At 44.9% G+C, this 17350-nt stretch overlaps 1 protein-coding gene across 1 annotated transcript in view; it reads right to left on the reverse strand.

Moving 5' to 3' along the window:
- The window catches only part of SLC26A2 (solute carrier family 26 member 2), a 33629-nt gene extending 28506 nt beyond the window's left edge, over nt 1–5123 (reverse strand). The window contains exon 1 of the mRNA XM_055285667.2: nt 4869–5123. The gene's annotated coding sequence lies outside the window, so the exon portion shown is untranslated. The remainder of the gene's footprint in view (nt 1–4868) is intronic.
- Between the last annotated feature and the right edge of the window lie 12227 nt (nt 5124–17350).

Here is a 17350-nt window from a genome sequence, read left to right on the forward strand (position 1 = left end):
GAAAACCTGAAGTCTTAACATTAACCCAGCATTAATGTGAACAAGTCAACAACCAAAGTAAGCCTAAGTCTCCTCTCTTATAAGGAAAAATCTCAGACTAGACTGGTAAGAGCTACAGTGTAAGAAAAAAAATTAAAAATATATTTTTAATAAAAATAAACTAGACTAGAAAATGTAGTTTAGAAATAATTTTCCAATACTTCACACAGCTTTTTTTTTTTTTTTTTTTTTGAGATAGTCTCGCTCTGTTGCTCAGGCTGAAGTACAGTGGTGTGATCTTGGCTCACTGCAACCTCCATCTCCCAGGTTCAAGTGATTCTCCTGCCTTAGCCACCTGAGTAGCTGGGACTACAGGCACCTGCCACCATGCCCGGCTAATTTTTGTATTTTTAGTAGAGATGAGGTTTCACCATGTTGGCCAGGATGGTCTCATCTCCAGACCTTGTGATCTACCCACCTCGGCCTCCCAAAGTGCTGGGATTACAGGTGTGAGCCACCGCGCCCAGCCACACATAGCTTGTAAGTAGGGGAATCATGACTTGAACAAGCCTGCCTGATTCAAACGTATACTGTCGCTTGATTGCTTATTTTGAAGCTGTTTTTAAATCTTCAGAAAAGTTGAAAGAATGATACATGGAACACTTCCATACTAACAATTCACCTATTTAGCAATTTTACAATTGATAAGAGGTTAACACACTCTCTCTCCATACTTATATGGGTTTTGTTGTTATTGTTTTTGAACTATTTGAAAGTTGCAGACATAGTTCAGCCTTAAACACTTTATTGAACCTACATTTAAAAAAAAATTTTTTATTTTGAAATAACTGTGGACTTGCAGAAAAGTTGCAAAAATAGTACACAGTTCCTGTATAATGGTCACTCAGTTTCCTCTAATATTGAACCTACATTTATTTTTTATTTTTTTATTTTTTATTTTTGAGATGGAGTCTTGCTCTGTCACCCAGGCTGGAGTGCAGTGGCACAATCTTCGCTCACTGCAAGCTCCTCCTCCTGGGTTCACGCCATTCTCTGGCCTCAGCCTCCCGAGTAGCTGGGACTACAGGTGTCTGCCACCACACCCGGCTAATTTTTTGTATTTTTAGTAGAGACAGAGTTTCACCGTGTTAGCCAGGATGGTCTCGATCTCCTGACCTCGTGATCCACCCGCCTCGGCCTCCCAAAGTGCTGGGATTACAGGCGTGAGCCACCACGCCTGTCTATTTTTATTTTTATTTTTGAGATGGGGTTTCACTCTGTCACCCAGGCTGGAGTGCAGTGGCATGATCTCGGCTCACTGCAACCTCCACCTCCTGCGCTCAAGCGATCCTCCCACCTCAGCCTCCTGAGTAGCTGGGATCACAAGTGCACGCCACCATGCCCAGCTAATTTTTTGTATTTTTTGTAGAGACAGGTTTTTGCCATGTTGTCCAGGCTGGTCTTGAATTCCTGAGCTCAAGTGATCTGCCTGCCACGGCCTCCCAAATTGCTGGGATTATAGGCATGAGCCAAGGAAGGGCCCAGCCTGAACCTACATTTTTAAAGCACTAGGCCTCTTCTTCAAAAGAAGCATTCATTAGCAAGATGAGGTCAACCATTTGGATATGCTCCCCAAAAATCTGTACTGGCTCCCTACCTCCTACCAGATATGGTCTAAAAACGTTGGTATAAACTTCTATGCATGAGCCTGAAACTGCCACTGTCTTGCTTCCTCCTATGCACTAGTGTTTCAATCACCAGTCCATGAAAATATTAAGCAGCCTTTGCCCTTGGGGCCTTTGCTCATGTTGCCCAGCCTCAAATGACACCTTATATAAATCGGTCCCTTCCTAGATACAATACATAAAATAGAAGCCAGGCACAGTGGTTCATGTCTGTAATCCCAGCGCTTTGGGAGGCCAAGGCAGGAAGATCACTTTGAGGCCAAGAGTTCGAGACCAGCCTGGGCAACATAGCAAGATCTTGTCTCTACAAAAAAAAAAAAAAGTTAAACAAATATGCAAAATAGCAGGCAGGGTGCAAGGGCTCATGCCTGTAATCCTAGCACTTTGGGGGGCCAAGGCAGGTGGATCACCTGAGGTCAGGTGTTTGAGACCAGCCTGGCCAACATGGTGAAACCCTCTCTCTACTAAAAAATACAAAAAATTAGGCCAGGCGCGGTGGCTCACGCTTGTAATCCCAGTACTTTGGGAGGCAGAGGCAGGCGGATCACGAGGTCATGAGATTGAGACCATCCTGGCCAACATGGTGAAACCCCGTCTCTACTAAAAATAAAAAGATTAGCCGGACGTGGTGGCACATGCCTGTGGTCCCAGCTACTCGGGAGGGTGAGGCAGGAGAATCACCTGAACCCGGGAGGCAGAGGTTGCAGTGAGCCAAGGTTGCGCCACTGCACTCCAGCCTGGACACACAGAGAGACTCCGTCTCAAAAAAAAAAAAAAAAAATTAGCCAGGCGTGGTGGCATGTGCCTGTAATCCCAGAATCACTTGAACCCAGGAGGCGGAGGTTGCAGTGAGCCAAGATGGCGCCACCGCACTCCAGCCTGGGCAACAACAGTGAAACTCCATCTCAAAAAATAAATAAATAAATATATATATGTATGTATACATCTATGTGTATATATCTATGTATATACATATATATGTATACATATGTATATATGTATATATATGTATATACATATATGTGTGTGTATATATGTATATACATATATATACACATATATATATATTTTAAAAAATAGCACCACTGCCATTGCTGCCATTTCCACGTCTTCCTCCTGGGCCCAGCCCTGCCTTGCACTCCTATGCCCTTTGCTTTATTTTTCTCCATAGCTCTTCTCACCATTCCATACTACATATTATTAATTGTCTTTCACATGAGGGCATTGACTTGCTGTTTTGTTCAAAGCTGTATTCTCAGTGTCTTGAACATGTCTTGTACCTAATAAATGCTTAGCAAGTATCTGTTGAGTGGATTAGAATTTAACAGCTATATGATAAGGAAAAAGGAGTTACTTTCCCCATTCTCACTTAACTCTCCAACCCCACTCTTCTGCTCCCACGTGCCAAAACCAAGCTTATGTCAAGAAATTAAGCTTGACAAGCATCTGCCTGGGGGTTTACATTCACTAAAAGTGTGATTATCCTTCTGTCAATCATGGGGGAAAAATAAAAAATAAAAGTGTGGGCAGGGCACAGTGGCTCATGCCTGTAATCCCAGCACTTTGGAAGGCCAAGGCAGGAGGATTGCTTGAGCTCAGGAGTTTGAAACCTGACTGGGCAATATGGTGAAACACCATCTCTACAAAAACTAGCCAGGTATGGTAGCATGCACCTGTGGTTCCAGCTACTCGGGAGGCTGAGGTGGAAGGATTGCTTGAACCCACGAGGTCAATGCTGCAGTGAGCCTAGATCGTGCCCCTGCACTCCTAGCCTGGATGACAGAGTGAAACCTGGTCTCAAAAAAAAAAAAAAGTCAAATCAGAAATAAATAAAAAGTGTGATTAATGTTTTTTTCCTCAAAAATTACCCCTAGCCCAGAGTATGTTCATCTCTAGATCTTCCCCTAGGAGGCAGCACACTACAGTACAATAATTGTCAAATACAGAGAGCCGTTAGCTTCTTAGGACCACCCCTGCAAATCCAAGGATGAGATCCAGGACTCCACACCCTAGATGATGCTGAACCAGTGAGCTTAGGACCACACTTGGAGAATCACTGGATGTGTTCTGGAAGTCAAACAGATCTCTGTTCAGATCCCAGCTATACTGCTCAGCAGTCATATGGCAATGGTTTTGTAAAACTTCACTTTATTCAGCATCAATTTCTGACCTGTAAAATAGGGTAACATTACCTAACTTGTTGGTTTGTAAGGCTAACACAACTACCTACCACAGTGCCTGGCACATAGCATTTACTCAATAAACGACAGCTATTAGTCTCTGTCCGTTGCTATATCCTGCCTTGAGATTCCTGTTTGTTTTTAAAGGGTCTATTCCTTTCCAACAGCTTTGGCTCTCCATTTCTTACTGATTCAATTTTCAAAAACAAAAAGTTCTGCTTAATCTAGTATTGCATATCACATTAGTTGTAGATTTCACATAAAGAACTGTTGGGGACAAGGAGAAAAAACAGATTAACTAGAATGGGCGCCGGAAGGCAATTTAAGTTCTGAACGTTTCTAACTCACTGTGGTCCCCAATCTGTGCAAGGAAGGAGCCCAGCCTGATAGTCTATGAGTTTGGAGAGCTGGGTACAAGTCCTAGCTCTGCAAAAGACTTGCTGTGTATTTTTAGGCAAGGCTCTGGGCCCTCTCTGTCTTAGTGTTTCCATCCATCCAGTGAAATAATTCCAACTTAGTGTGTGAGTCCGAAAGAACAGGTCCTGATTTTGTACTTAATCGGGTGTGTGATTTTTAATAACCAAGATAACCAAGCCGTCTCGCCTGTGCCGGCCTCAGTTTCCCCATCTGTCCGAGGTCGTGGTGGCTCCTATCTCCTCGATCCCTATTCTAGATATCTAGGTTCGAGACGGATCAATGAGGACTGGAAAAGCAGCGGAGTGCGTGGCACCCGGCGAGATACGGCGAGATACGCGGGATGGAGGGCGGGTGGGCAGCCGCCAGCCAGAGGCGCAGGCCCGTATCACCAGGGTGCAGCGCCACTCGCCCGGCCCCGGACCACCCGGGAAATAACCCGACGCACGCCCCGCTCCACGGCGGCGACCCCTGATCTGGGATTCTACCGCGCGGGGACCCAGCCAGAATGACTCTGGGACGGGCCCGCCGCCCGCGTGGCGGCCGGCACCGCTCCCTCCCTCTTCCCTGGTCCGCTTCCCTCTTCCCTGGTCCGCTTCCCTCTTCTCACCTCTCGGGTCCGGGCCGCTCCAGGCAACCAGGCGCCGCTGCACGCGTCTTCCACCGTGGCCGGACTGAGGTGGACACCGCTGCGCCGACAGAGCTAGACCTGCCCGTCCCTTTCCCCGCCCATCGCTCGGACTCCGGAGGAGGTGGGGCCCGGCTGGCGGGACCTACGGGCGCTGCGAGGACGCACCGGCGAAGACATGCCGGAGGCAGAGCCAGTGCGAACGCCCGCGGCCGAGGCCGTCACGTGGTTCTGCCGGGCGAGCGACGCTACCACCAGCCAATAACTCGGCCCAGACCGGGGAGGGTGCCGCCCTCTGACTACTCTCCTCCTCACGATTGGCTGCCCTGGACAGAAGAGAACAAGCGGGACGGATTCTTAGAGAGGTTCCGCCGCTGCTTCTGTGGCGTTGACTCCTCCGCGGAGAGAGCGGATGACCGGCCTCGGCGGCTAGCCTGTGGCCAGGGTGAAATAGCAGCAGAGGCGCGGAAGCGCTCTGCCCAGAGTTTTGAAGTGCTCAGCGTTTGCGATCGGCCACGTCTTTATCCAGTACTTTTTGGGTCCCCGTTCCCTCCCACCCGCCTTTGTAGAACGGGAAATTGAGGCCCCGAACGGAAAAAGGTCTCCTACAGAGGCTCTTGCCTCACTATAACTCATTCCCCATCAAAGATTCCAGTAACCAGAAGGCTAAAATGTAAATTAAAAGGCCGGGCGCAATGGCTCACGCTTGTAATTCCAGCACTTTGGGGGACCGAGTAGGGAGGATCACTTGAACCCAGGGGTTCGAGATCAACCTGGGCAGTACAGCGGAACCTTGTCTCTATAAAAAATAAAATGTAAATTAAAATGTAATTCTAGTTTTTGTTAAAATCCTTAGTGGGTTTAATGGCATTTGTAGGTAAAATCAAACTCTCCCTATGCCCTCAAGGTACTGTGTGCTTCGGGCACTCGTCTCTGCCCCCCTCCCTCGCTGATCTCCACCCATACTGGCCCCCTTTGCTTGCCACGCTAGTTCGCTTTAGGGACCTAAACATTGGTTCTGGCTATCAGATTTCTTCTGCTCTCTCAGGTCTCAGCCAAAACACCAGCCCTCTCCACGGCGAGGCCGTCCCTGACCACCCTGTGTAAACTAGCCAGCCAGTCACATCCTTTAAGGTCATCTTGATTTAATTATCTGCCCCGAACTGGCCACTATTGAGTATGTATTAATTTGTTCATTCCTCACCTTGTTTGTAGCTTGCATGGGCCCACTAGATGGGGGTGAAGGAGGGCCTGTGAAGGAAGCATGATTAACTTCCTTTCCTTCCCTTTCCGGTGAACGTCTTCACATTCAAGGAACTCCCTTTCTTATCTAGAGATGATCCCCAAGTTTCTGTCACCCACCAGATTCAGAGTTTCCAAAAAGTCATAAGCTGTCTTGGGAATCAGAACACAAACACCTGGGTTCTACTCCTGATGCTGCCCCTTGTGGCTGAAGGCAAATCATTTCACCTAAATGGGCATCAATGTTTTTCACCTTTCAAAGGGTAGTTAATGCCCTAGCACCCAGAGTCCTGGAGAGGGTCAGGTAAGGCAATCAGTGTAAAGCACTTTGTTTAAGCCCTAAAGATTGCACAACAAGCAGAATAACAGTTTCTGGATGTTTATCATGTGCCTGCACAGAACTCTTCACATTCATTATATGAGTTAATCCTCACAACAGCTTTAGAGGAGATGCCATATTATGATTCTTCTTTTTCTGGTGAGGAAATGAGACTCAGAGATGTTAGGTGACCTGCCCAACGTCCCACAGTTAATAAGTGACAGTAGCATGATTTTAACACAGTCACATCTGACTGCAAAGCCCACTCTTAACCACTACACTCACTGTGCTATGCAAATGCGAGAATCCACTCCAATCCTTGCAGCTAACATTTATTTATTTATTTGTTTGTTTTCTTGTCTGTTTGGGGAAGCCAGGACCTTGCATATAACAGACACCAATAAAGATTGGCCAAATTTGGCCAGGCATGGTGGTTCATGCCTGTAAGCCACTTGAGCTCAGGAGTTAGAGACCAGCCTGGACAACATGGTGAAACCCCAACTCTACCAAAAATAGAAAAAAGTAGCCAGGCATGGTAGCATGTGCCTGTAGTCCCAGCTACTCAGGAGGCTGGGGTGGGAGGACAGCTTGAGCCCAGTAGGCAGAGGTTGCAGTGAGCCGAGATCGTGCCACTGCACTCCGGCCTGGGTGACAGGGTGAGACCCCATCTCAAAAATAAAAACAAAAACAAACAAAAAAAACACCAGACCAGTCAAATTTAATACTGCCTATCATTCTTTGATTTTATTTCATACATATTCATCTGCATTACAGTTGAAGAAATTGGGGCTCAGAATATTATTACTTACCAAGTTTATTCAGCCAACAAGCAGTGGATTTTGAGATGAGATGGAGGTGGATTTTGACCTGGTAGCTGTGACATGCCAGCACCCAAGAACATGGAGCTATGGCCCGGGGCCAGGAGAAGGTGCTAGTAAAGAAGCTTTAGATTGGCCATTGGTGCCTCTCTGCCTCCTAGTTCAGCATCCCTGGCTGCTGCTGTTTACTGTTGTGGTCCCTCCCTGACCTCCACACATACATCCCAAGGAGCTCCATGGAGCCAGACTTTGGTCTGCCATGCTACTTTCCCTTCACCAATGTTCCAGTGCTCCACAACAGGAATCAAAGGCAGGGGGTGGAGGGGTGGGTGGGGGGAAAAATAACCAAATCCCTGCTACTGGAAAGCTGGCCAATAATTAGCTTTTCCTCGATGACATCACATCAGCAGCACTTGGATCTCTTTACCCCTCCTAGCCTGGGCATTTTTTCCGTCCTGTTGGTCTCAGGGTCCACAGAGGTGACTGGCAGCCGGAGGGCCACATTTTATAGCCATTACCCTTCCCAAACAGCTTTTCCAAAGAGTAACTAATGATGTGTGCACTGGGGGCATGGTGGGCCAGCCAATAAGACATTTCAGGTTGGGGCCGCTTCAGGATTTACCTCCTCAGCATTCCTGACCACCCACTCTTCCCAGGTGGGACTAGTCACTTCCTCTGAGGCCCCACTGGACCTTGAACTCCCACTAGATTCCCACTATTGAATGAGCTATTCCTAGTGTGCTCTTCAGGCTTCGTTTTCACTGCTATAAGTGTCTTTTTTTTTTTTTTTTTTTTTTTTTTTTTGAGACAGGGTCTTGCTCTGTCACCCAGGCTGGAGTGCAGTGGCACAATTATAGATCCCTGTAACCTCGAACTCCTGGGCTCAAGTGATCCTCCCACCTTCGCCTCCTGAGTATCTAGAACCACAGCTGAACGCCACCACACCCAGCTAATTTTTTGTTTTTTTGTAGAAATGGGGGTCTCCCTATGTTGCCCAGCCTAGTCTCAAACTCCTGGCCTCAAGTGATCCTCCTGCCTTGGCCTCCCAAAGTATTGGGATTACAGGCATGAGACACCATGCCTGGGCCATTTTACTTTTTTACAAAACATTTTGTAAAATGTTAGTTTGATTGTTCTTGGAGATAGGTAACACAAAGTAAACAAATTAAAAAGGTCAAGGGTTTACAGTAAAAAGCAAATCTTCCTCATAGCCTATTCTTACCCTGGTGTACCTTTCTAGAGACAAACACAGCAACCATTTTCCTGTGTTGCTTTCCAGGTTTATTCTATACCAGCAGTTCTCAGTTCTGCACAAGGTCAGGAGTTCATGACCAGCCTGGCCAACATGGTGAAACGCTGTCTCTACTAAAAACACAAAAAATTAGCCGGGCGTGGTGGTGGGTGCCTGTAATCTCAGCTACTTGGGAAGCTGAGGCAAGAGAATCACTTGAACCCAGGAGGTGGAGGTTGCAGTGAGCCAAGACTGCAACATTGCACTTCAGCCCGGGCAACAAGAGTGAAACTCCATCTCAAAAAAAAAAAAAAAAAAAAAAAAAAAAAAGAGCCTCTTGGGGAACTTTTAAAAAAATGGCAATGTTTAGGTCCTACTACCAGATATACTTTTATTGGTGTTGACTCAGACATTGATAGTTTTTAAAAGCCTGCTGTGTAGCCATAAAAAAGAACAAAATCACGTCCTTTGCAGCAATATGGGTGGAGCCAAAGGCCATTATCCTAAGCAAAATTACTCAGAAACAGAAAACCAAAGACACATGTTCTCGCTTATAAGTGGGAACTAAACAATGGGTACACAAGGTCATAAATGGAAATTACAGATACTGGAGACTCCAAAAGAGGAGCACGAGGGTTGAAAAATTACCCGTCGAGGCTGGGCGTGGTGGCTCACGCCTGTAATCCCAGCACTTTGGGAGGCCAAGGCGGGTGGATCACCTGATGTCAAGAGAGCCATGTTGACACCAGCATGGCCAACATGGTAAAACCTCGTCTCTATTAAAAATACAAAAATTAGCCAGGCGTGGTGGTGGCCACCTGTAATCCCAGCTACTTGGGAGGCTGAGGCAGGAAAATCACTTGAACCCAAGGGGCAGAGGTTACAGTGAGCCCAGATCGTGCCACTTTACTCCAGCCTGGGCTAAAAAGCAAAACTCTGTCTCAAAAAAAAAAGAAAAAGAAAAATTACCTGTTGGGTACAATATTCACTATTTGGGTATTTGGGTATTGGGTACACTAGAAACCCAATTCCCTTCAGTATGTATATACCCATGTAACAAACAAGCACATGTACACCCTGAATCTAAAATAAAAATAAATTTTAAAAATAAAAAATAAAAAAAGTTCTCCAGGATATTCTTTTTTTCTTTTTCCTTTTTTTTTTTTGAAACAGGGTCTCACTCTGTTGCCCACGTTGGAGTACAGTGGTGCAATCATGGCTCACTGCAGCCTCAACTGCCCCAGGCTCAGGTGGTCTTTTCACCTCAGCTTCCCAAGTAACTGGGACTACAAGCATGTGCCACCACACCTGGCTAATTTTTGTATTTTTTGTAAAGGTGGAGTCTTGCTATGTTGCCCAGGTTGGCCTTGAACTCCTGACCTCGAGCAATCCTCTCACCTTGTCCTCCCAAAGTATTGAGATTACAGGCGTGAGCCACTGCTCCCAGCCCCACTAGAGATTCCAAGCACACCTAGGGTTGGCAAACCGCTATTGCATGCATATATAAGACTCTCTCTATATATTTTTTAAACAAGAGGGGCATAGAATACATACCATTCTGTTCCTTTTTAAAAATTATGTGTTGAAGATTATTTTATATCAGTGCATACAGAGCTGCTTTCTGTCTACTGCTGAATAAATTACTCCAAAAGGTAGAAGCTTAAAGCAACAATAATCTTTTTATTTTTTCTCAGTTTCTGTGGGTCAGGAATTTGGCAAAGTCTTGCAGGGTGGTTCTGGCTTGGGATCTCTCAGAGAGATGCAGTGTGACTCTAGATAGTGGCTAGAGTTGGGACAGAATCGGGGCTAGAGCAGCTGACTGCCGTCTGGACAGCTCTTTCCTCCATGCAGTCGCAGGGCTTCTCCTTATGTCTCTCTGCAGGGGCTAGTTTAGGCTTTCTTACACAGTTTCGGGGCAGTTTGTGATTAAATGGTCGGTGAAGGCTTCAAGAGCCTATGTCCCAGCTGTAACAGGGACGCTGTAAAACCTTTAAGGATCTAGCCTCAAAAGTCACAGAGAGAAGGTGCAGTGGCTCACGCTTGTAATCCTAGCACTTTGGGAGGCTGAGGCAGGAGGATTGCTTGAGGCCAGGAATTCAAGACCAGTGTGGACAACATAGCAAGACCTGGTCTCTACAAAAAATAAAAAAAAAAATTAGCCAGGCATGTTGATGTGCACCTGTGGTCCCAGCTACTCCTGAGGCTGAAATGGGAGAATCCCTTGAGCCCAAGAGTCCGGGGCTGCAATGAGCTATAAAGACACCATTGCATTCCAAGTTGGGCAACAGAAGGAGACCTTGCCAAACAACAACAAAAACAAAAGCCACAAAGCTTCACCTCCATTGCAGTCTGTTGGTTAAGTCATAAAAGCCTGCCTGATTTTAAGGGGAGGGGAATAGGCCTCAAGTCTCAATGGGCAAAGTGTCCAAGTTGCATGGTAAGAAAGGGATGTGGGACAGGAAATATTGGTCACAGCAGCTGCATAGTATTCCATTGTTTGCATGTCTCATCAATTATCTAAGCATTGACAGACATTTAGGTTGTTTTTACTCTTTTAATATTACAAACAGTGCTCTGAATGTTGACAGTTTTCCTCTGCCTCGTCTCACCCAATCCCTAGAGGGGGCTTGGCCCTTCATGACCACTTGTCTATTAGAGCCACTGTGGCAGGGCAGAAAGCAACCATGCCCAGGCTCAAGAAAGTAACTATTTTTCTTTTTTTTTTGAGATGGAGTCTCACTCTGTCGCCCAAGCTGTAGTGCAGTGGCACGATCTCGGCTCACTGCAAGCTCCGCCTCCCGTGTTCACGCCATTCTCCTGCCTCAGCCTGCCAAGTAGCTGGGACTACAGGCACCCCCACCACCCCCGGCTAATTTTTTTTGTATTTTTAGTAGAGACGGCTTTCACTGTGTTAGCCAGGATGGTCTCGATCTCCTGACCTCGTGATCCGCCCACCTCGGCCTCTCAAAGTGCTGGGATTACAGGCGTGAGCCGCCGCGCCCCGCCTTGAAAGCAACTGTCTATTCCTGCTGTTGGCCTTGGAGAGAAATTAGGCAGAATTGCTTCAGAGGGAGACAGAATGCAGGGCCAGGTAATCGAGAAGAAAGATTTTTGAGAGCCTTCCCCAAAATGGAGACGGGGTCTGGGCTTTGCAGGATCCTTGAGTGGAAAGAACCCGGGCCACTCTCTGCCCTGGAGAACAGGGAGAGCCTCCTACGGGGGTAGCTGTTAGTGCCCCGGAGGCCAGAGCCTGGGAGTGGGAGGTCCCAGCCATAGCAAGGACCCCCAATGCCTGGCTAAGAGCAGAACTGCTGGCTTTTCCAAGGCCATAGCAGCTTAGATGAGGGGTGTATTTGTGGTGGCAGAGCAGACTAAAGGCAAGATGGCTTTTATGAGGCTGGAGTAAGGCCAATAGACCTTCACATGACCCTGGAGTGGGACATCGGTCACAATAATTATTGAGATGGAATATCCTGCCAGCACTGCAGGGTAGGGGCTTAGAGCATATAAAATTTGATTTGGTCTGGTTGAACCCTGAATGAAAAAATAAAATTAAAATTAAAAATTGAAATAAAATTTGATTTGGAGAAAGAAAAGTAATGTGACTCTTACACTCAGGGTGAAGGAGTACAAATCACTCTTGTTATAAATATTTAGGTACAGAAAGCGATCTGTTATTTGACATTTCACAGCAATCACAAGCCCCACCATTTAGATCTGTTCTTTCAGATACATGGGCTAAGAGCTGTGGGAGATGGTCATTCAAAACGAAACATGATCTTTGGGTCAAAATATTGACTTTCCTATTATTTCCTTATTTAAATTCAGATTTCTGGATAGCCAGGACAAGATCTTAAAGGATTACCTTGTTTTGTCTTTCTGGTCAAGTTTTTGATTAAGAAGATAAAAAAAATAATCAAGCAAGTGGGCAAAGATTTAACTACACAAATGTTCATTTAAAAAATAAACAGTCAAAATAACCAACAGTTGAAAATATGTTAAATAAATTACAGTACAGCCTCCCTATGGAAGTCTGTGAGGCCATAAAAAATCACTTGATAAAAGAATATTTAATAGCACAGATGTTTACATATATTTTTTTTTATTTTCTTTTTTTGAGACAAAGTTTTGCTCTTGTCACCCTGGCCAAAGTGCAGTGGCGAAACCTCGACTCACTGCAACTTAGCCTCCTGGGTTCAAGCGATCCTCCTGCCTCAGCCTCCTGAGCAGCTGGGATTACAGGTGCCCACCACCATGCCTGGCTAATTTTTGTATTTTTAGTAGAAACGGGGTTTCACCATATTGGCGAGGCTGGTCTCAAACTCCTGATCTTGTGATCTGCCTGCCTCGGCCTCCCAAAGTGCTGGGATTACCTAGGTGAGCCACCACACCTGGCCTATTTACGTGTTTTTTAAACAAACAAAATATGTGTTGCAAAACCACAGTTGTATTTTTTAAATTACATGATTGGGAAAAAAGATATATATTAAAATGTTTCTCTTGGTGGTAACTGTTATATTCCTGTTTTGTTTACTTGTATTTTCTCAATTATCTGCAACACAAAGATATATTACCTTATTTAAAAAAAATTTTTGGCTTGCCAGGTGTGGTGGCTCACGCCTGTGATCCCAGCACTTTGGGAGGTCGAGGCGGGCAGATAACGAGGTCAGGAAATCGAGACCATCCTGGCCAACATGGTGAAACCCTGTCTCTAGTAAAAATACAAAAATTAGCTGGGCATGGTGGCACGCACCTGTAGTACCCACTATTCAGGAGGCTGAGGCAGGAGAATCGCTTGAACCCCGGAGGCAGAAGTTGTAGTGAGCCGAGATTGCACCACGGCACTCCAACTTGGCGACAGAGTGAGACTCCATCTCAAAAAAAAAAAAAAAAAAAAAAAAAAAAAAAAAAAAAAAAAAAAAAATTTGGCTTAAAAATAATAGGAAAATAAATATATCTATATTACTTCTTCTTTTTACCAAATATCACTGCCTCATATTTAGCTTACATTATCATTATTAATAGCATAATTGATCGAGAGTTGGCCATCAACCAGGTTCAATACATATACTGCTTCTTCCCACAACAGCTCTATAAAATAAGTATCATTGTTTCCCACAATTTGCAAATGAGAAAATGAAGACCAGAGAGTAAATAATGTGTCTAATGTCAAAATTATAAATTGTGGGAAAAGGATTTAAACTCAGCTCTCTCTGATTCCAGTGCCTAAGCATACCTTCCTGCCTATTGCCTTTCTTTTTTTTTTTTTTTTTTTTTTGAGACAAGGTCTTGCTATGTTGCCAAGGCTGGCCTCAACCTCAACTCCTGGGCCCCAGAAATCCTCCCATCTCAGCCTCCTAAGTAGCTGGGATTACAGACATGCCATATCATGCCCAGCCTAGCTGTTGCCTTTCTGTGACTATTGCCAAATGGCATGTTTTTGGGACCTAATTTTACCTGATTTTTCAGATTGCCCAAAGTTCCCAACTCTTTTTGAGTATAGATTCCTTTCATAATCTGGCCTTAAAAAAAGGACATAAGGTTAAAATGCACATAAGGACAGACTTTTTCATGGCTCATCTGTGGATCCAGATTAGATCCTTAAGGTAAAACAAAGAGAACTTCAAAGATTAGCCAAGCTTCAGGGATACAGACCCAATGGGTCCCATGTAGCCAAATAAAATCACTAAATCAACAGGCGGCCAGACAATGAGGAATTGACATCAACTCTAGATCAAGGGTAAGCACAAATGAGATGTGGGAGTGTGCTAAGGTAAGTATAGAATGGGGGTGGAGACCGAAAAGGCTGTTCTGGCAGTTCTAAGGGCTGTTCACAAGGGGGACTGTCTTCCCTTCTGTGGCTTCCCAGAGGAGGTAGAGTTTGGCAAGCCAGGAGCAGAAAGGCTTCCATTAGGGAATGAAGGCTAAATTGACATTTAACTCCAGTGAAATGTCCAGAACAGGGACACTTAGTGCCTCCGGGATGTCCTACAGGGGCTCAAGGACACACAAATCATACAAGCTTGCACCATTCTTTCTCATGCCCCCTCTCCTGGTCAGCCAGCGTGGCTTCCACATTCTACTTCTTGCTTCTAACCCACTCATTTCTCTCCATTCTTTTGCCTCCTATCTTGGGCCAGGTCCTCATTACTCCAGGAATAGTGCAACAGCCTCCTTATTGACTTGCTAGCCTCAGATTCATCTTTTTTTTTTAAATTTTATTATTATTATACTTTGAGTTTTAGGGTACGTGTGCACAATGTGCAGGTTTGTTACATATGTATACGTGTGCCATGTTGGTGTGCTGCACCCATTAACTTGTCATTTAGCATTAGGTATATCTCCTAATGTTATCCCTCCCCCCTCCCTCATCTTCTTATATAAATATCGATATTTGATTCCTCTTTGCCATGTTCTCTGCTCTCACACCTTCAATGACAGGGAGCTCACTACCTATGAGGTAATCCAGTTAGTCTTTGGTAGTGACAATAACTAGTAATGACTGGATACCTATGATTAAATTGAACAGTATGAAATTGTCATTTATGCAGAATAAAAATAATCATTGGCAGTTTTATATGGTTTAACTTAATATTCACCAGGTGCATAGCTTTGCATTATATTTACTATATTATCTCATTTAATCTCCAAAAACCATGTCAAATAATTCTAATTTTATAGACAAGCCAAGTGAAGTCCAGGAGAAATTAAATAATTTACACAGATAGCAAATAACAGGCCCCAGGTCTAACTCTCAAGGTCTACCTCTTAAGCACTCTGGGTACTGTCTTCTTATAACAACCTGTATGTCTCATCTGCTGGCTTGTCCTGCTCTCTGGAGCCTTCCTGAACAAACTGGCACCCTCCCTCACCCCCAACAGCCTTTGGGCTGTTGAATTGAATACCCCCAGTTCCTTCACCATGGCTATTTGCAGTAGTGATGAATGGCCTGTGGAGACCTTTACACCCCACACTAGAATTTGTGGTGGCCGATCATATGCTGACCAGCCTGTTCACATCCTAGTAGGTCCTGAATTTCAGAGTGCTATTTTTTCCAAAAAGGGACCTTGCAAAACATCTCTCCTTGATCCGTTTGATTCCTCACTTGGTCCTCTTTCTTTTCTTTATTCCCTCCTCTTTACCTCCAAATTTGCAGTTTTCTTTCTTTCTTTCTTTCTTTCTTTTTCTTTCTTTCTTTCTTTCTTTTTTTTTTTTTGAGATGGTATCTTGCTCTGTAGCCCAGGCTGGAGTGCAGTGGCTCGATCTTGGCTCACTGCAGCCTCTGCCTCCAGGGTTCAAGCAATTCTCCCATCTCAGCCTCCCAAGTAGCTGGGATTATAGGTGCACGCCATCTTGCCTGGCTAATTTTTGCAATTTTAATAGAGACTGGGTTTCACCATGTTGGCCAGGCTGGGCTCCAACTCCTGACCTCGAGTGATCCACCTACCCCACCCTCCCAAAGTGCTGGGATTACAGGTATGAGCCACCGTGCCTGGCCCAACTTGCAATCTTAAAATCACCTGTGGACCCAGCAGTTCTGCTCCTGGATATATACCCAAGAGAAATGAAAACATATGTCCACACAAAGACTTGTACAAGAATGTTCATAATAGCCAAAAAGTGGAAACAACCCAAAAGTCCATCAACTGATGAATGGCTAAACAAAACAGGGTATATCTATGCAATGCAACATTATTCAGCCATAAAAAGGAATGATACTTTTCATTCAAAAAGGAATGATACATTTCAGCACAGCATGGTGAAAAAAAGGAATAAAATACTGATACATGCTGCAACATGTATGAACCTTGAAAACATTATGCTAAGTGAAATAAATCACACAAAAAGCTACATATTATATAAATCCATTTATATGAATGCCCAGAATAGGCAAACCCATAGAGAGAGAAACTGGATTAGAGCTTACCAGGGGATAGTGGGAGAAGAAAGGTTGGACTGATTGCTAATAGGTATGAGGTTTCTTGTGGGGTTGATGGGAATTTTCTGGAATTAGTGGTGATGGCTGTACAACACAGCAAATACGGTGGCCTCCCTCACTCAAAGCCCACCTGGAGTCACGGAACTGGGAGTATTAAAGATAAATTATTCAACTCCTTTGTTTTGTTGATAGGGAAATCAAAGCCTTGAGAGAGGATGGGACTTTCTCAAAGTTACAGAATGAGTCGTTGGCATTGCTGGACCTGAAATCTCATATTCCTCTTTCTAGTAGTACGTGCTCTTTTCTAAACTAGATTACACAAGACATCTCCCCAAACTGTACTGGTAGCCCCTATTGCCAGTAAAGGAAGCTTCAGATTTCCAGTTTCTTCCCTGACATCTGAAATCAGGTCAATTTCATAGGTTAGTGTTAGGTGTTAGGTGACTCACTCCAAATACCAACTTGTTTGTACCTACCCAGCAATTAGACTGAAGGTTTTCAACAGCCTTGCCTTCCTCATTCTGGCATGTTGAAAAATGAGACAAAAGTAGATTTTTCAGCAAACTGTTGCTTCTATTTCTAACCAGAACTTGGTGGTTCTGGTGGACATGCTATGGAAAATGACCTGTGCTGAGCTCTTTGGGAAATCTCTTTTTAAAGACAGGGTCTCATTTGCTCAAGCTGGAATGCAGTGGCATGATCATAGCTCACTGCAGCCCAAAACTCCTGGCTTCAAGTGATCCTCCAGCCTTAGCTTCCTGAGTAGTTGGAATTACAGGCATGAGCCATCATGCCTGGCTCTAGGAGACATTTTAAAATGGGCCAAGTTCTACTCCTATAATTCAAGGAGTTTGTCCTTAATGAAAGTACAGGTGTGCAGAAATAACACAACCTGAAATGTAGAAACTCCCCTTA

Source organism: Symphalangus syndactylus, chromosome 7, assembly GCF_028878055.3.
Source record: "Symphalangus syndactylus isolate Jambi chromosome 7, NHGRI_mSymSyn1-v2.1_pri, whole genome shotgun sequence".
In the NCBI taxonomy this organism is placed as follows: Eukaryota; Metazoa; Chordata; class Mammalia; order Primates; family Hylobatidae; genus Symphalangus; species Symphalangus syndactylus.